Source organism: Mustela nivalis, assembly GCF_964662115.1.
Source record: "Mustela nivalis genome assembly, chromosome: 2".
Taxonomy (NCBI): Eukaryota; Metazoa; Chordata; class Mammalia; order Carnivora; family Mustelidae; genus Mustela; species Mustela nivalis.
Genome location: NC_139021.1, coordinates 108,654,353 through 108,674,328, shown reverse-complemented (window position 1 = coordinate 108,674,328; position 19,976 = coordinate 108,654,353). Strand labels below are relative to the sequence as shown.

The window sequence follows — 19,976 nt, the reverse complement described above, 5'->3', positions numbered from 1 at the left end:
TTCTCCATGGCCATCAAGTGGGTGATGCACAGACCCCCATCTCCTGAGCCCCGTCAGCCCCCTCCGCTGCCTCAGGGTTTTGTCCAAATCATTATGCTACAGGGACATGGCACCTGCCACCAGCACCAGCACCACCTGCACACGCACGTGCGCGCACATGGGCGACCTTCCCAGACACTCCCTCGTGAACTCCCAGAAAGACAGACAGGAGTCTGGCCGGTTCTACGTTTCCCGGGCCGCCATCGCCCTCCCGCCTGCACTTGACCAGAAGGCTGGGAGTGGAGTGAGCCAGGTGCCTCAGGCCTGACCATCAGGGGACAGTCTGTGCCTTTGAAAACTTGTCCATCCCTGCCTGCGTGCTTATTCAGAGGTAAAAAGAAATCATTTTTTAAATGTATGTGGTAAGTAACTGGTGCAATGGTCTGCTCCAGGGGAAGAGAGGAGGGGGATTTCATAAACTCGTTCCCAGATCGGTTCTGCTCTGGTCTGTCCGGCCATGTTACTCCAGCGTCAGTCCGTCACACTGCAGCACAGACGTCCATCACGTGCATTCCAAGACGAATTCTTCCTTCGAGTCCTGCCTCAGACCAAGTGTCTGCGAGGCATCTGGGTTTGGCTGGAGGGCAGGCGTTTCAAGCTCAAGAATACATTTGAACTCCTGACACCAGCCTGTCCCGGCCACACACCCGTCTCTGACCGAGTGCACCTGCTCTCAGGGAACAGCACCCATAGGGCTGGGTGTGCATCAGCCCCTCTGCTGGGCCCGAGCCAGCTGGGCAAGCAGCCTGGGATGGTGCTCCGCCTCGGCGCCTCTTCCCCCTTTAGCCTTTACTACTGGCTACATGTGTGCAGCCGAGTCGGACATATCCATGACTCCATCCTCTTCCGTCCCACAGACGGGGGCTTAAACAGCACTTACTGCTCACGGTGCTGGAGGCTGGCAATTCTAAGGTGAACACTCCAGCAGATTAGTCTGGTGAGGGCGTGCTTCCAGGTTCACAGATGGCCACTTCTCGCCACGACCTCCAGGGGTGGAAGAGAGAGAGTCGTCCAGGGTCTTTCATCAGGGCATTAATTCACTTCCTGAGGGCTCCCTCATGACCGCAGCCCCTCCCAAAGCCCCACCTAATGCCACCACACCGAGCATCAGAGCCCAACACGAATTTGTGGGAGACACAAATACTCAGACCATAACTGTATCCTCTATTAGGCTTCATTTCTTAGAAGACAGGGACAGCACTGGGTACTTTCACATATGCCCCTGAGCATTCCATCTGCCAGAGGCATACAGGGACTTTGCCACAGTGAGCACCCAGAGATCTTCTAGCTGACGGCCGCTATGGCTGATCGCAGCTACACCTCAACGCCGAGATCCGGGGCACGGGATGCACAGAAAAGGACAGAAAACACCAGAACAATGGGAAGAACAAAAAGAACATGGGCGGGCGCCTGGGTGGCTCAGTGGGTTAAACCTCTGCCTTCCGCTCAGGTTATGATCTTGGGGTCCTGGGATCGAGTTCCACGTCAGGCTCTCTGCTCGGTGGGGAGCCTGCTTCCTCCTCTCTCTCTGCCTACTTGTGATCTCTGTCAAATAAATAGATAAAATCTTTAAAAAATAAAAGAGCATGGGCTTTGGAGCCACAGGGACTTGGCCCAAACTCCCCATCTGTCATGAAAAGCACATTTCTCTACCATTAAAGAGAGGGTGCAGAGGCTCCTTGTCCCACACGCATGCTGGGGGCCGCCCCGAGTCTGTTCCACATGGCAGAAAGCTCTGACGAGCCCGCACCCCTGGAGACCAAGAAAGCCTCCATCTGATGGGCTCCCGGCTGGCTCCGTCTTCAGGGGTACACAGGTGACGCTTCCCCAGCCTGTCCCCTTTCTCAGTCACCTAAGGCCAAGGAGGGCTTCTCCGCACCATCGGGGCTGGATGAGAGTAGGTCTGATCCAGAGGCCGAACTGCCAGACCACGCCTGCATGCAGTGCTCGCTCTTTCGGTCCCCGAGGGCTTGGCAGAAGTCACATCCACCTGTCAGCACGAGCTTGGATTCCCTGAACAACCCAACCAGTGGGACAGAGGTGCCTCCTTCCCCACACTGGGCAAGGCACGCTTCATATGAGATTAGTTTGCAGTCTAGGAGGCCCTTCACATGTGAGCCCTCAAAGGCTTAGCAAATCCACACCAAGCTTCAGGAGGCTCCCTTAGTGGAAAGCGCTGAGGAAGGAATCCTGACCAAAGAGCCCGTCACGGGCTCCCGACTATCTTGGGTCAGAGACACAAGTGCTCCCGGCACAGTGCACCCAGCGTGGGTCTCATAGGACACACAAGTCTAGGCTCCACATGGCCAGATGGGGCCTTGATGACAGATAGAGACACACCTGGCATGAACACCAGCTGGACTGGAGCTAAGGCTAGTTGCTAAAATATCCTGGGAATTCATAGATCTTCACCTGAAATGACCTAAAAGGAATGTGCGGTTTATCACTGCAGTGACCACCAGCCACCAGGAAGGCAAGTCTTACCCCTCGGGGACTCTGGCGTTCCTGCAGCTGCCCTGCTGTGGGCTCAGCCTGAGCTTTCCCCACCACGACTCTTGGTGTAGAGGTACAGGGCCCTCTCCAGGGGATCCCACAGGCGGCTGATGATGGGTCCTCCCATGCGGTGGCCCTGCCTTCCTTTGACGACACTCATCTCCTCCTTTTTCTGAAGGGAAACAGGGCACAGAAGAGTTTAAGGCCACATCGAAGTTGATGTGTCCGAAGTGGGGGCTCTGACCGGAACCCACAGACCCCAGCCCATGGGGGCACTGCAGCTCTCAGCATCTCCAAGGACACTGTGCCCCTCCCACACCGGGACTCCCATGTTTGCAACCACCGTGTTTCGTTTCTTTTTATTAAGCAATAAGCAATCACATGAACAATGAGATGCATGGGAAGGATCCCAAATGGCTTTTCTCTGAAGTAACCATTTAAAAAAATAAAAACTAACTCCTACGCCTGGGAGCTGAAGCTGCCCCTGGAGAGGGGGTTAATTTTCACAACGGGAAAAACTGATTAGGTAGTGAACGCCCTTCTCCCCCTTCCCCGGAACACACTTACAAACTTCAATGGGGGCAAGTCCCATCTAATACTCTGAAAACCATTCCTCATTTCATAATTTGCCAAAGTCGTATGCACAACTGCAAGAGGAAATAAACAGAAATCATTCAGCAAAAACAAGCCACAGCAGATGGCTCACCTCATCGGGCCAATCCAGCACTCAGGCTAATGTGAGCTTTTAAACATTTTATGGAAAACAGCTGTTGGGCTTTCTCTGGAAAAGCCCACAAGGTTTGGTAAGCCCAAAGGCGTAAATATCTGACAGGCGGAGCACCCACCAGGCTCTGTGTGAACCAGCACATTCCTTCAAGTGCACAGCGCAGGGACGCAAACCGTCTTCACTTCCTTCCGCTCTGCACACGTCACAATATCCGGCAAAAGATGGTTTCTGTTTTCCTTGGTGACCTGTGGGAAGAAGCAGGAGAGCTGGCTTCAGAGTCTTTTCTCTTCCTCACTCCTCTGCTAGACCGTGTTCTCCTGGAAGAGCCTGAACAGCCCAGAGAGGGTGCGGTGAGTTTCGGGACTGAGGGAGGCGGCCCAGCTGGAGGGAGGTCTGCTGACAGGGCAGGCCTGCCAGAACCCCAGCCCCAGTTTCTGAAAAGGGACAGCTTGGACCATGGAAGCAGGTTGGATGCTTTTCACCACAAGTCCCTGCTGGGGCTCTGGGAAGGATGATGGAAATGCAGAGGGGAAGCGGCCCCTGCGTGATCAGACCTGAGCAGAAGGAAGTGCCTGAGTGAAGCCAGGAGAGCTGCCTACAAGGCGCCCACCAAGAACGGCCGCAGCGTGGCCATGAGTCACACCCCGGATTCACAGAAGGCCCAAAGGCCAGTGTTCTCATCTCTCCACGAACTCAGAAAAACCAAGTGTGGTGAGGCGCCGCTGGCATGGGTCAACTCCACATGTGCAGGAAGGGGAAGCTAGGCCTGGGAAGCGTGGGGACATCCTGAGATCTCAGAGGCAGCTGGGGGCACAGTACACACTCGAACCTGGTCTCTGGACTCCGGGAGCACTCTCTGTAGTTCCCACTCTTACACAAAGTAACCAAGGGCCTATTCGAGCTCTACCCCATGATCCGTTTTTACTCTTCTTTACTAGTGCAGTCCCAACGAGTACAAGAAAAGTGCTCAGACACCACCTGGAGCTTTGGATGGGGGGTGGCTCCCCAAGTAAGGGCAGGGCCAACACTCCTGCTATCACCATGGCCTTCCTAATGGGCAGCCCCCCAACATTCACCCACTGAACACTGATGTAGCATCAACTAGAAACTGAGCAAGGAGCCAGGGACAGAGGGAGGACTTCATGAGGAGCCTGAAGAGAAGAGTGGGACAGACAAGGCCAGTGAGAACACCGACAATCAACGGTCCAGGACAGAAAGTCTGGAGAGGCACATGGGAGCCAGGGCGGGCCGGTCCCAGACAGAGAAGGTCACCCAGGTCAGAGAATGACCCAGGCAAAGAGCCATGCGAAGATGAGTGAGCGTATCTGTGAAGCCACGGGTCAGAGCTGGCGGACCCTGAGAGGGGAGATGGGCCAGCCCGCTGCCGACTGCATAGCCACCACCATGAGCCCGCCTGCCTGGCACAGGGCAGGTGCTGGATGACCGTCCCATGGGGAGAGGCACAGGGGCATTATCCCCATGGTTCCCCCACATCCACTCGCCCTCCTCTAAGAGCGCTGGGACTTCTCCCAGGGAGACTACACAGTCTAGGAAACTAGCTCGTGGTCCCCATGTGTGGGCTGGGCCCTGGAGATCCAGAGCACCTGACTCCTGAAAGGAGTGAGCTCAGCAGCCAACAGCTGCCCCCCCCAGGCGTCTGTCCAAGGACGGGGTGCACCTGTCCTCACCCTGTCGCTCCCTGGCAGCTCTGGTCTCACTGAAATGAGGACCATCAGCTTTGCCTCCAGCTTGACAAGAAAACACCGCAAGGCTCTTTGTTGCTGTGTTTGCTCAAATGATCCAAAGTCTGTTTCTGCTGTTTGCATTCAAGGAAGCGCGTGCGGATGTAAAGGGAGGAAAGGGGGAGACAAGCAAGCATTGGCGGTGGGAGCTCAGCAGGGTTGTTGCGGGGCTTGTGGCTTCAGCAGCAGAGAGCAGATGGGCCACTAGTTCCCTTCCCTGAACCCCGACCTCAGCAGGACACCAGGCTCCGCCCACAGGGTCTGGGAGTTACTGTGTGCCTCAGAGGGAGGCCTCCCAGGTGAGGGGCATCTGAGGTCACTTTCCTTCTCAGCAGCTCCTCACTGCCTCCAGAAACTCAACATTTATGAAGGAGACGTGGAGCCGGCAGAGGGGTGCAGTTTCACAGGTGTGGGGCTATGGAGGTCATCAAGAGGAGCCCTGAGGAGCACTCATGTGCCACGCAGGCACCATCCCGTGCTTTCGGGAAATGCCCTGTCCTCTCCATAGGCAACACGACAATCAGGCGGCAACTAGTCTCAGGACCCAGCCTGAGGTGAGACACGCCCCCTCCCTCTCACCAGGGGGAAGTGACCCCCTGCCCCACCGCTGGGAGCTGAGGGCTCCAGGCCACGGCGGGGCATCCCGTACGCACAGATGCTCTCCAAGCCTTGGTTCCACAGAAAAAAATAACAATCGAGAAAGATACATTTTGGGAATGTTTTTATGTTAAAAATTAATGAATGCAAAACTACATTAATATTTGACTAATTCCCCGCCGCCACCACCTTTGATTTCCCTAAGACGATTTCTGAGAATCACAGCAGTTAGAGGTGTACTTGAAACTGTCGACAGTGTTCAGTTACAGACGCGCTTGTACTCCAAAACCAAGTTCTTGAACTCGAGAGCGAGCAGAGCACCACCTGGCCTGCCAGGGGCCCTTCTCTGCATGCACAACCCATCTTGTAGTCAACCACCAAGGATCTGGTTCTGCAGAAAGTCCTTCCAGAGAGACTGGCCAGGAGAGGGCACTGGGCGAGGAAGAGAACAAGGAAGGAAGCTGGTCTGCCCTCCCCTCTGCACTGTGGCCTCCAGAGAATGATTGGAAGCCCAGGGAAAGCTGAGCCCCTGCCCAGCGTGGTGGCCCTCGGTGACTTGGTGACACATAGACCCTGACTTCCATGGGGACCAGGGCATTTCATTCATCCTGTGTCTGGCACACGGGGGAAAGAGGGTGGTAGCTCAGGAAATGTTTATTAAAATATAAGCTTAACCGGTCTCTGAAAATATCTGAATATTATCTCTGAAATACAGCTGAGTGGTAAAAGACAGATTAGGAAGGCCCTGACCATCTCAAGCATCCAAGTTGCTCTTTGCTGTCTGTAGGGGCCACAGCAGGGCCTGAGAGTTCCCAATCAACAACCTGGGCACCAGGGCATCAGAGAAGCTGTGACTCTCTGGACACAGGCATACGCAGGAAAAAAATGCCCCTAAGTGCCTATACACGACATGCAAGAAAGCAAAACAAAACCACCTATTTTCCTTGAAACTATGGGAAGGACCTTGACAAATTCCTAATAAGCACAGGATTACAGAAAGAAATTTGACAATGCTTATTGTAAGTTAACACATATCAAAAGTTATTACTAGCCTGTTTCATGCTGTCTTTAATTTATTGAACCTAAAAATAAGCGGATTCCTGAATCCAGTCCCTCTAGCTCTGTTTTTTCCACAAAGGTTAGTTTCCAAACCAAAAATTACTTTTGTGTTGTGTCAAGTAAGACTTTGCCTGACTCAAGTTTATGAAGATTTACTCCTGTATTTTCTTCTACAAGGCACAGAGTTTAGCAGAGTCTGCTTCTTGCCCTCTGCCCCTCCCTGCATGCTTGCTCTCTCAGATAAATAAATTAATTAAAGAAAAAAAAAAGGAGCTGTAGAGTTTAGTTCTTACATTTAGGCCTAGGATCTACTTTGAGTTAATTCTGGTGTACGATGTAAGGAACCAACTTTCCTCCTTTGCACATGGATATCCAGTCTCCCAGCACCATTTATTAAAAAGCCATTCTTTCCTCATTAAGTTGTTCTGGCTCTCTTGCCAAAAATAAACTGATCTTAGATATAAGGATTTATTTCAGGACTTTCATGCATCTGTGTGTCTAGCCTTCGGCCAGTCCTATACTATCACGATCACTGTAGCTCTGTGGGAAGTTCTGAAGTCAGAAGCAAGACCGTTCCAAGACCGTTTCAGTGCGGTCCTCTGCATGTCCGCATGCATTTTAGGATTCGCTTGCTTGTCAGCGTCCACAAACACCCTGCTGGCTTTCGAAGCAGAGCTTAACAGACCCTCCCTCACTCCTGTTATCTACAGAAGTCCACAGACCCCGAGGACAGCATCAAATTCCGAATTCCCGGTGAGATAAAAATGCTTTATGCCTGGCTTGATGAAAATACCCATGGCAGGAATGAGAAAGCAGAGATCTACGAATGCCCAAACTGGAAGGAAATCAGGACCCAGTTCCTGTTACTCTTGTGATCTTGCAATCCACAAATTAAAAGTAAAAGCATAAAAACTGCTTTATGGGAAAAAAAGAAGTATAAAGGGCTCTGAATTCACAGTGGAAGAGATTGCAGTTGTAGTAAAATTTTATAAAGTAGAAAATCCAAATAATTTCTAGCAATGAGATATTTTTAGCAAAAACATCTGAATCATCCCTATCACCAAAAGGGTTGTGCCAGAGCACAGGCCGTGCAGACGGACAGAAAGAAGTCTGAGTCCCAGCTGTGCCACCTCCTAGCCGAAGACCCTGGACATGCTGTGCAGCGTTTTCTCATTGATAAAACACTAGACTGCAGCTCTACCTCAGCAGATACTGTGAGGTCTATGTGCCCCGGTGATCTCCTGGACCAAGCACAGCACCTCAGTCTAGGTGCTTAGTGCCTCGTGGCCACAGTGGCATCTAAGTCAAGGCTCCAGGCTCCAGCTGTCCCTTCTGGGCCCTCAGCAGATAACGTTTGCCAGCATTTCCAGCAAGCAGATATTTCAATGGAAATCAAATGAGACAAGCTTTCTAAATGCCACTATGACAACAGAACTTGTGTCTGTATATGCGCGTGCACGTTTTCACACATCTGTGCGTGTTTGTGGTAGGAAACCATCGGGTTTAATGAGTTGCCCTAAGTCAGAAATTAAGATCTCAAATGCATTACAATATTTTCATTGAGCCAAGTTTTTAAAAGTGCTATCTGCTGAGAAACAGATGATCATTTGCGAACTCAAAGGTGTTTATTAATTTTTCTGCTTGCTTTCCTCTCCCTTGTAAGTAATGATATTAATAAGTAGTCACATTTGTGAATATTCACTCATGCCCTCTATTTATTCACATGGAAGCCCTTTCTTAATTAAAAGCAAATGATCTACCATCTTTGTTTGTCTTACACTGGGGTCCAGACTGCTTGCCAGGATTCCAGGGCCTTCAGTCTTGGACTTGGAAGGTCTGGTGTAGGTGAAGAGTGAGGAATGAAGGTGGACACAGTGGGAGGGAAGAATGTTTACACAACTGCCCTGAAGACTCCCTCTCTCCCAGGGGCAGAATCCCCATCGAAATCTGGGGAACTTAATCTGAAATATCTGCATGTGCTGGGAGGAGTGTGTTCTCGTGAATGGATGTTGGTGCTTCTCAAGCAAAGGTTTCCTAAATCTGGCCACTGCAGAGTGTGAAGCTTGCCTGTTGACTCACACCTACTCAACTGTATTATCAGGTCCTGACACCCCAATTACAAAAACACACAGTGGGTTTCTCCATGAAGGACTGTATCTAACAGTGCTTCAGGTCCTCTGAGCCTCACCTGTTTCTTGGCCCAGCCACAGCAGACTCCAACTTCTTTTCACAGGTACAATTCAGTAATGTTTGAGACTGGCCTTATTAAATGCCACTTGATCCCAATACAGCAATAAGCACTACCAACAAACAAACCTATGAAAGCAATGGAATTATCCCTCCATTTCCTTACATATAATACTTTTCATACCATTTCCCCTCTTTTTTAATTGAAAGGATCATAACAGAGCCTCACAAAACCTGCTTCTGGAAACACTAAAGGAAGTGGAAAGATCCTTATCCCACTTAGGAGCCCCAGTGGAAGAAGGAGCTCAGTGTGGTTCTTCCCTAGTAGGAAATGACCCCCCAGTCCTTCCTATCCCTCCATCCCTCCTGCTGCCAACCCCACCCCACGCCAGAGAACTAAGAGCCTTCCCAGCCCTGCCTACACATCCAAGTGTAAATGAAGATAGTATCATTTACTAGCTTACACAAATTCCCTAGACAATGGCATGAAATCATGAAAGCAGGTTGCTCAAGATTACAGGCCTATACAGAAAAAGGGGAAATAAACATTCAAGGCGAACTTGACAACTTAAATAAAACTGAATTTTATAAATAGAACAGTGAGAAGAAGGAAAATAACCTCGTCAGAAATAAGACAGAAAACACTGACAAGGATAAATGTCATTAGTGATGCACTGTTATTACTTAAAAGCTAATATGACTCCAGTGATTTCACCTTCTAACAACTGTCTTGGTCCCTGTCCTCTTTCCCTCTTGGGATAGTTTGTAAAAATGCCACAAATTCTTCTTTAGCTGAAGCCACACCTTTGGATGACACACGCCCACAAATGATTTGGGGCAGGCAGTCCTTAGAAATATGATCCAGTTATGGCTGGAGAATCTCAGGCAGTCTCTACTCTAAGGGATATAAGGAAACTCCTAGAGCAGATCTGGACCCAACCCATCATGGAGCCCACCCCAAGCAACCAGCAGCCAGAGACAGAACTACCCCAACCAATGGAGACTGGTGAGGAAGAAAAACAGACACTTGTTGCCACAAGGCCTACGTAAGTCATGGGGTTTGGGAGGAGCTGTTTTTCAACATTACTGTGAAAATGTTGACAGGGAAGAAGAAACTCACACCAAGGAGCTTCACCAGCCATGAAGGTCAGCAAGCCCATAAAGAGGTTACCCCAAGGATAACACAGTAATGAAAAGCAGAAAAAAAAAATGGATCTGAATAACAGACGCTGCCCACTGATACAAACTTTCTGTCAACAATAATCCATGCTAATCAGGGTGCAGGAAAGACTCCTTTTCCTGACACTGGCCAGTAGATTTTAGAACTTCCTTTGTGTGCAGTATACTATGCCAAGGGCAGATGAACAACCTGGAGTTTCATACCTGGTAAGGAGGTAAAATCCACATAGGGAAGCCCTTTTGACTCAGCGAGTACTCAAATCAAAAGACAGCAGGTATGTTGATTGTGCTTCAATGCTAAATCAACACTTTTATTATCATTATTATTATGAAAGAGAAATATACATTTGAAAAATGCACCTATTTACAGACCTAAAAATGTCCCTTATACAGATTATATACAAATACAAAATCCTAATGCGGATGAAATACTAACTACCTAGCAGATGAAAGGTTCAGCTCAGTCCATTAGTGCTGTGAAAGGGGATGTGGTCAAGGACATGGTGGGAGAAGGCTGGTGGAAAAAGGTAATCAGGTGTCGGGACTAGCATCCCCTAAAGTCAGCTTGCATGGAAGGACACCTGGCGTGACATACCACCTAATATGCCACCATGTAAAATTATTTCTAGTTAAGTTCTGAAAAGCATTAAGAACTCGAAGAGAAAAGTCCAGAAGAGTCTGGAACAGAAAAGAGTCCAGACTTTTCAAAAAGTCTGCAAGCACACTTTTTCTGATGCCATGGAGACTTCAAATTTCAGAAAAACTCAAGTGCCATGTTTTCCATCCACATCCACTTTTAGGTATTAACATCACTGGACAAATTTGACACGGAATTATTCCTGGAGTCATCTAGAAGTTAAGCAATAACGGACTGAAGATAACCCTTACCACACCCCATGGCAACATAAGGAGATGTTCTCCTTTCTCCTGCCTGAAACCCAGCCCCTATTCCTCACCTCCCCACAAGATGCTTGACACCAGAATCAATAAATAGACAACCATTAGACTAGGCACACAGCAGGGATGTCCTCTCTGGTCTTTCACTGGTTTTCATCCATGTTCCTAGAAATCCAAGCTTCCCACATGACCAGCGTTTCTGACTGTCACTTCCATATGGCTCTGGGCATCACTTAATCTCACCCCAGCTTCCTAACCACAACCTGTCCACGCCTGAGATCCAATAAAGCTCACCAAATCCCCTCTCCTGCACCAAATCTCTTCTGGCTCCACCAAAAACATGGAGTCCCTTGAGGGGACTGCTTCCCTGTAGACTGCCAGATAAGTCTTTCATTATTCCCACATACTGCCAGGCCTAAGATGAGGTCGGCATCCTCCCTGCTCCACATTACAATATCCAGACCATGGCAGTGCTTCCCCTCATGCACACCAACACTTCTCTGCTAGTCACACAACCAGTCTGCATGCCAACTAGCCCACCCACCCGAGCAGCACACAGTCTTTCACTCATCTCGGCATACTCACAGAAGATTTCAGAGCCTGACTCACTCTTTCTCTTGTAACTAGCACTGATTTCAGCATTTGCAAAGGTCATACCTGACTTCCACACTGCAAGGAGGCTGTCCTCCACCCCCTGTCCCCCCATGGAGGTATGCCCAACCACACCCTAGACCCAGGCACTGTTTTTCACCTCCTCATGTCTGGGGGTCCTGTCACCTGCCATTTCCCCTTGTCCCTGCTCACCATCTAGAAAGCTAATTCCAGCAATTCTTCAACCCTACCAGGTCCTGAACCCAAAGACCCCACGATCTGGTCACTATATAGGCTCAAGTCTTCCCTTCTTTTTTTCTCCTATTTGGTTTCCACAACCCATCTTTTTAATCAGCCCTTGCACATTACCCCCAATGCCCTTCCTTTCCTCTTTCTATTTTCACTCAAGAGAACCCCAGTATCAGTTTCAATTCAACTTGAATTGATTCAAGACCACTCGGGCCATGTGCTAGACATAAAAAGGCATTTAAAAAGCTGTTTTAGGAGGAGTCAAAATGGCGGAGAAGTAGCAGGCTGAGACTACTTCAGCTAGCAGGAGATCAGCTAGCTTATCTAAAGATTGCAAACACGTACAAAACCAATGGAATATCGAAGAGCAGAAGAACAGCAATTCCAGAAACAGAAAATCAACTACTTTCTAAAAGGTAGGACTAGTGGAGAAGTGAATCCAAAGCCATGGGAAGATAGACTCCAGAGGGAGGGGCCAGATCCCAGCAAGCGGCGGAGCAACCAAAGCACAAAATCAGGACTTTTAAAAGTCTGTTCTGCTGAGGGACATCGCTCCAGAGGCTAAACCGGGGTGAAGACCATGCGGGGTCAGCATGGCCTCAGGTCCTACAGGGTCAAAGAAGGATGGGGGCTGTCTGAGTGTCACAGAGCTTACAGGTATTAGAACAGGGAAGGCAGCTACAGAGACAGAGCCAAGAGTGAGCTCACAGCTCAGGATTACCTTGAACTGGTCACAGGCTCGGTGAGCTTGGAGTGCGGCTGGAAGTCAGGCAGGCAGAGTTATTGGGCGCTGTTCTCTGAGGGCGCACTGAGGAGTGGGGTTCCCGGGCTCTCGGCTCCTCAGGGCAGAGACCAGGAGGCCGCCATTTTCATTCCTGTCCTCCAGAACTCTACTGAAAGCATTCAGGGAAAAAAAGTTCCTGAAAGAAACCTTGAGGGGATTACTCAGCCAGGCCCCTGGTAAGGGCGGTGCAATTCCGCCTGGGGCAAACACACTTGAGAGTCACTACAACGGGCCCCTCCCTCAGAAGATCAACAAGGAATCCAGCCAAGACCAAGTTCACATACCAAGGAGTGCAGTTTCAATACCAAGGAGAGCAGCAGAATTCCAGAGGAGGAGAAAGCAAAGCACGGAACTCATGGCTTTCTCCCCATGATTCTTTAGTCTTGCAGTTAATTTAATTTTTTTTTCTTTTTCAATTTTTTTTCTCTTCTGCTAAAATGTTTTTAACTTTTACCCTTTTCTTTTTTAACATTTTTAAATTAGTTTATCGAATATATATTTTTTTATCTTTTTTCTTTATTCGTTTTATTTTTATAATTGTTTTCTTTCTTTCTTTCTTTCTTTCTTTTCTTTTATTTTCTTTTTTTTTTCTTTCTGAACCTCTTTTTTTTTAAAGATTTATTTTATTTATTTATGTATTTATTTGACAGAGAGAGAGATCACAAGTAGGAAGAGGGGCAGAGAGAGAGGTGGAAGCAGGCTCCCCGCTGAGCAGAGAGTCCGATGTGGGACTCGATCCCAGGACCCTGAGATCATGACCTGAGCCGAAGGCAGAGGCTTAACCCACTGAGCCACACAGGCGTCCCCTTTCTGAACCTCTTTTTATCCCCTATCTCCCTCTTCACGATTTGGGATCTCTTCTGATTTGGATAAAGCATATTTTCCTTGGGTTGTTGCCACCCTTTTAGTATTTTACTTGCTCCTTCATACATTCTTATCTGGACAAAAGGACAAGGCGGAAAAATTCACCACAAAAAAAAGAAAAAAAAAAGAAGAACAAGAGGCAGTACCGAAGGCTAGGGACCTAATCAATACAGATATTGGTAATATGTCAGATCTAGCGTTCAGAATGACGATTCTCAAGGTGCTAGCCCGGCTCAAAAAAGGCACGGAAGATATTAGAGAAAACCTCTCGAGAGATATAAAAGCCCTATTTGGAGAAATAAAAGAACTAAAATCTAACCAAGTTGAAATGAAAAAGCTATTAATGAGGTGCAATAAAAAATGGAGGCTCTCACTGCTAGGATAAATGAGGCAGAAGAAAGAATTAGCTATATAGAAGACCAAATGACAGAGAATAAAGAAACTGAGCAAAAGAGTGACAAACAGCTACAGGACCATGAGAAGAGAATTCGAGAGATAAGTGACACCATAAGATGAAACAACATTAGAACAATTGGGATTCCAGAAGAAGAAGAAAGAGACAGGGGAGCAGAAGGTATACTGGAGACAATTATTGTAGAGAATTTCCCCAATATGGCAAAGGGAACATGCATCAAAACCCAGGAGGTGCAGAAAACGCCCCTCAGAATCAATAAGAATAGGTCCACACTCCATCACCTAATAGTAAAATGTACAAGTCTCAGTGACAAAGAGAAAATCCTGAAAGCAGCCCGGGAAAGAAGTCTGTAACATACAATGGTAAAAATAATAGATTGGCAGCAGACTTCTCCACAGAGACATGGAAGACCAGAAAGACCTGGCATGATAAATTCAGAGCACTAAAGAAGAAAAATATGCAGCCAAGAATACTATATCCAGCTAGGCTATCATTGAATATAGAAGGAGAGATTAAAAGCTTCCAGGACAAACAAAACATGAAAGAATTTGCAAACACCAAACCATCTCTACAGGAAATATTGAAAGGTGTCCTCTAAGCAAAGAGAGTGCCTACAAGTGGTAGATCAGTAAGGAACAGAGACAATATACAGTAACAGTCACCTTACAGGCAATACAATGGCACTAAATTCATATCTCTCAATAGTTACCCTGAATGTGAATGGGCTAAATGCCCCAATCAAAAGACAGAGGGTATCAGAATGGATTATAAAAAACAAAACCCATCTGTATGTTGCCTACAAGAAACTCATTTTAAACCCAAAGACACCTCCAGATTTAAAGTGAGGGCGTGGAAAAGAATTTACCATGCTAAAGGACATCAGAAGAAAGCAGGAGTGGCAATCCTTACATCAGAGCCATTAGATTTTAAGCCAAAGACTATAATAAGAGATGAGGAAGGACACTATATCATACTCAAAGGATCTGTCCAACAAGAAGATCTTACAATTTTAAATATCTATGTCCCCAACGTGGGAGCAGCCAACTGTATAAACCAATTAATAACAAAATCAAAGAAACACATCAACAATAATACAATAATAGTGGGGGACTTTAACACTCCCCTCACTGAAATGGACAGATCATCCAAGCAAAAGATCAACAAGGAAATAAAGGCCTTAAATGACACCCTGGACCAGATGGACATCACATGTATATTCAGAACATCACGTCCCAAAGCAGCAGAACACATTCTTCTCTAGTGCACAGGGAACATTCTTCAGAATAGATCACACCCTCGGTCCTAAATCAGGTCTCAACTGGTATCAAAAGATTGGGATCATTCCCTGCATATTTTCAGACCACAAGGCTCTGAAGCTAGAACTCAACCACAAGAGGAAATTTGGAAAGAACCCAAATACATGGAGACTAAACAGCATCCTTCTAAATAATGAATGGGTCAGAAGAGATTGGACGCGTTCAGGGTGGTATGGCCGTAGACACATCAAGCTATCACCTCACACCAGTTAGAATGGCCAAAATTAACAAAACAGGAAACAACATGTGTTGGAGAGGATGTGGAGAAAGGGGAACCCTCTTCCACTGTTGGTGGGAATGCAAGTTGGTGCAGCCTCTTTGGAGAACAGTGTGGAGATTCCTCAAGAAATTAAAATAGAACTTCCCTATGACCCTGCCATTGCACTCCTGGGTATTTACCCCAAAGATACAGATGTAGTGAAAAGAAGAGCCATCTGTACCCCAATGTTTATAGCAGCAATGGCCACAGTCGCCAACCTATGGAAAGAACCAAGATGCCCTTCAACGGATGAATGGATAAGGAAGATGTGGTCCATATACACTATGGAGTATTATGCCTCCATCAGAAAGGACGAATACCCAACTTTTGTAGCAACATGGATGGGACTGGAAGATATTATGCTAAGTGAAATCAGTCAAGCAGAGAGACAGTCAATTATCATATGGTTTCACTTATTTTTGGAGCATAAGAAATAGCATAGAGGACAAGGGGTGTTAGAGAGGAGAAGGGAGTTTGGGTAAATTGGAAGGGGAGGTGAATCATGAGAAACTATGGACTCTGAAAAACAATCTGAGGGGTTTGAAGTGGGGGTGGGTGGGAGGATGGGGTACCAGGTGGTGGGTATTATAGAGGGCACGGATTGCATGGAGCACTGGGTGATTGAAAAAATAATGAATACTCTTTTTCTGAAATTAATAAATCAATTTAATTAAAAAAAAAGAATGAATGGGTCAACCAGGAAATTAAAGAAGAATGTAAAAAAATATATGGAAAGAAATGATAATGAAAACACAATGGTTCAAAATCTGTGGGACACAACAAAGGCAGTCCCGGGAGGAAAATATATAGCAGTACAAGCCTTTCTCAAGAAACAAGAAAGGGGGTGCCTGGGTGGCTCAGTGGGTTAAGCCTCTGCCTTCGGCTCAGGTCATGATCTCAAGGTCCTGGGATCAAGGCCCGCATCGGGTTCTCTGCTCAACAGGGAGCCTGCTTCCCTCTCTCTCCCTCTTTCTGCTTGCCTCTCTGCCTCCTTGTGATCTCTGCCTGTCAAATAAATAAATAGATAAAATCTTAAAAAAAAAAAAAAAACAAGAAAGGTCTCAGGTACACAACCTAACCCTACACATAAAGGAGCTAGAGAAAGAACTAGAAATAATCCCTAAACCCAGCAGGAGAAGAGAAATCATAAAGATCAGAGCACAAATCAATGAAATAGAAACCAAAAAACCAACAGAACAAATCAACGAAACTAGGAACTAGTTCTTTGAAAAAATTAATAAGATTGATAAACCCCCGGCAGTCCTATCAAAAAGAAAAGAGAAAGGATCCAAATATATAAAATCATGAATGAGGGGCGCCTGGGTGGCTCAGTGGGTTAAAGCCTCTGCCTTCGGCTCAGGTCATGATCCCAGTATCCTGGAATCGAGCCCCGCATCAGGCTCTCTGCTCTGCAGACAGCCTGCTTCCTCCTCTCTCTGCCTGCCTCCCTGCCTGCTTGAGATTTCTCTCTCTGTCAAATAAATAAAGTCTTAAAAAAATAAAATAAATAAAATAAAATCATGAATGAAAGAGGAGAGATCACAACTAACACCAAAGAAATACAAACAATTATAAGAATATACTATGAGCAACTCTACACCAACAAATTTGACAATCTGGAAGAAATGGATGCATTCCTAGAAACATATAAACTACCACAACTGAACCAGGAAGAAATAGAAAACCTGAACAGACCCATAACCAGTAAGGAGATTGAAATGGTCATCAAAAATCTCCAAACAAATGAAAGCCCAGGGCCAGACGGCTTCCAGGAGGAATTCTACGAAACATTTAAAGAAGAACTAATTCCTATTCTCCTGAAACTGTTCCAAAAAATACAAATGGAAGGAAAACTTCCAAACTCATTTTATGAGGCCAGCATCACCTTGATCCCAAAACCAGACAAGGATCCCATCATAAAAGAGAGCTATAGACCAATATCCTTGATGAACACAGATGCAAAAATTCTCACCAAAATACTAGCCAATAGAATTCAACAGCACATTAAAACGATTATTCACCACGACCAAGTGGGATTCATTCCAGGGCTGCAAGGTTGGTTCAACATCCCCAAATCAATGTGATACAACACATCAATAGAAGAAAGAACAAGAACCATATGATACTCTCAATAGGTGCTGAAAAAGCATTTGACAAAGTACAGCATCCCTTCCTGATCAAAACTCTTCAAAGTGTAGGGATAGAGGACACATACCTCAATATTCTCAAAGCCATTTATGAACAACCCACCGCAAATATTCTCAATGGAGAAAAACTGAAAGCTTTTCTGCTAAGGTCAGGAACATGGCAGAGATGTCCATTATCACCACTGCTCTTCAACATAGTACTTGAAGTCCTAGCCTCAGCAATCAGACAACAAAAGGAAATTAAAAGCATCCAAATCAGAAAAGAAGAAGTCAAACTATCACTCTTCACAGATGATATGATACTGTATGTGGAAAACCCAAAAGACTCCACTCCAAAACTGCTAGAACTTGTACAGGAATTCAGTAAAGTGTCAGGATATAACCAAAGAGGCAAAGAATCTATACTCAGAAAACTATAAAGTACTCATGAAAGAAATTGAGGAAGACACAAAGAAATGGAAAAGTGTTCCATGCTCCTGGATTAGAAGAATTAATATTGCAAAAATGTCTATGCTACCTAAAGCAATATACACATTTAATGCAATTCCTATCAAAGTGCCATCCATCTTTTCCAAAGAAATGGAACAAATAATCCTTAAATTTATATGGAACCAGAAAAGACCTCAAATAGCCAAAGGAATATTGAAAAAGAAAGCCAAAGTTGGTGGCATCACAATTCCGGACTTCAAGCTCTATTACAAAGCTGTCATCAACAAGACAGCATGGTACTGGCACAAAAACAGACACATAGATCAATGGAAGAGAATAGAAAGCCCAGAAATAGACCCTCAAATCTATGGTCAACTAATCTTCGACAAAGCAGGAAAGAATGTCCAATGGAAAAAAGACAGCCTCTTCAATAAATGGTGATGGGAAAATAGGACAGCCACATGCAGAAAAACGAAATTGGACCATTTCCTTACACCACACACGAAAATAGACTCAAAATGGATGAAGGACCTCAATGTGAGAAAGGAATCCATCCAAATCCTTGAGGAGAACACAGGCAGCAACCTCTTCAACCTCAGCCGCAGCAACATCTTCCTAGGAATATCGCCAAAGGCAAGGGAAGCAAGGGCAAAAATGAACTATTGGGATTTTATCAAGATCAAAAGCTTTTGCACATCAAAGGAAACAATTAACAAAACCAAAAGACAACTGAGAGAATGGGAGAAAATATTTGCAAATGACATATCAGATAAAGGGCTAGTGTCCAAAATCTATAAAGAACTTAGCAAACTCAACACCCAAAGAACAAATAATCCAATCAAGAAAGGGGCAGAGGACATGAACAGACATTTCTGCCAAGAAGACATCCAGATGGCCAACAGACATATTAAAAAGTGCTCCACATCACTCAGCATCAGGGAAATACAAATCAAAACCACAATGAGGTATCACCTCACACCAGTCAGAATGGCTAAAATCAACAAGTCAGGAAATGACAGATGCTGGCGAGGATGCGGAGAAAGGGGAACCCTCCTACACTGTTGGTGGAAATGCAGGCTGGTGCAACCACTCTGGAAAACAGCATGGAGGTTCCTCAAAATGTTGAAAATAGAACTGCCCTATGACCCAGCAATTGCACTACTGGGTATTTACCCTAAAGATACAAACGTAGTGATCTGAAGGGGCACGTGCACCCGAATGTTTATAGCAGCAATGTCCACAATAGGCAAACTATGGAAAGAACCTAGATGTCCATCAACCGATGAATGGATCAAGAAGATGTGGTATATATACACAATGGAATACTATGCAGCCATCAAAAGAAATGAAATCTTGCCATTTGCGACAACATGGATGGAACTAGAAGGTACCATGCTTAGCAAAATATGTCAAGCGGAGAAAGACAACTATCATATGATCTCCCTGATATGAGGAAGTGGTGATGCAACATGGGGTCTTAAGGGGGTAGGAGAAGAATCAATGAAACTAGATGGGATTGGGAGGGAGACAAACCATAAGTGACTCAATCTCACAAAACAGACTGAGGGTTGCTGGGGGGAGGGGGTTGGGAGAGGGGGGTGGGGTTATGGACATTGGGGAGTGTATGTGCTATGATGAGTGCTGTGAAGTGTGTAAACCTGGCAATTCACAGACCTATACCCCTGGGGATAAAAATATATTATATGTTTATAAAAAATTAAAAATTTAAAAAATTGTTTTAAATATTGAATGCATATGTGAAAGAATAAGCTTCATAAATATGTAACTTGTGATATATAATTAAAAAAAAAACACTTTAATTCCACCCAACCAACCAATCATCCAAGTCAATCAGTCTTTTTTCCCACCATGCCAGTGACCTCCATCCATACTGTTCACCCAACTTACAGTCCTCTCCAGGGCCAACAGCAGATACACATGTGCCTGTGTGCCCAAGCACAACCAGGCTGGCCCAAGAGAAGGAAAAGGCCCCTAGAACCCT

The 19,976-nt window shown here is 46.3% G+C and overlaps 1 protein-coding gene and 1 long non-coding RNA gene across 26 annotated transcripts in view; one reads left to right on the top strand and one right to left on the bottom strand.

The window, feature by feature from the left end:
* The window catches only part of LOC309859815 (ERO1-like protein beta), a 195,455-nt gene that overhangs the window by 153,397 nt on the left and 22,082 nt on the right, over window positions 1-19,976 (top strand). For 17 of the 23 annotated variants that reach the window (XR_014308921.1, XR_014308922.1, XR_014308923.1 and 14 more), the window contains one exon: window positions 5,537-8,420. The exons of 3 other annotated variants lie outside the window; for them this stretch is intronic. The gene's annotated coding sequence lies outside the window, so the exon portion shown is untranslated. Of the gene's footprint in view, window positions 1-5,536; window positions 8,421-9,054; window positions 10,126-10,823; window positions 12,487-19,976 lie in introns of those variants that run through there. 3 more of the 23 variants (XM_082720927.1, XM_082720926.1, XM_082720925.1) reach the window with 3 other exon arrangements.
* The window catches only part of LOC309859818, a 36,570-nt gene continuing 19,470 nt past the window's right edge, over window positions 2,877-19,976 (bottom strand). Inside the window, exons 2-3 of one of the 3 annotated variants that reach the window (XR_014308940.1) lie at window positions 12,482-12,680; window positions 2,877-3,504 (exon numbers count right to left, since the gene is read on the bottom strand). This is a non-coding gene — a long non-coding RNA (uncharacterized lncRNA). The remainder of the gene's footprint in view (window positions 3,505-12,481; window positions 12,681-19,976) is intronic. The other 2 variants (XR_014308941.1, XR_014308942.1) reach the window with 2 other exon arrangements.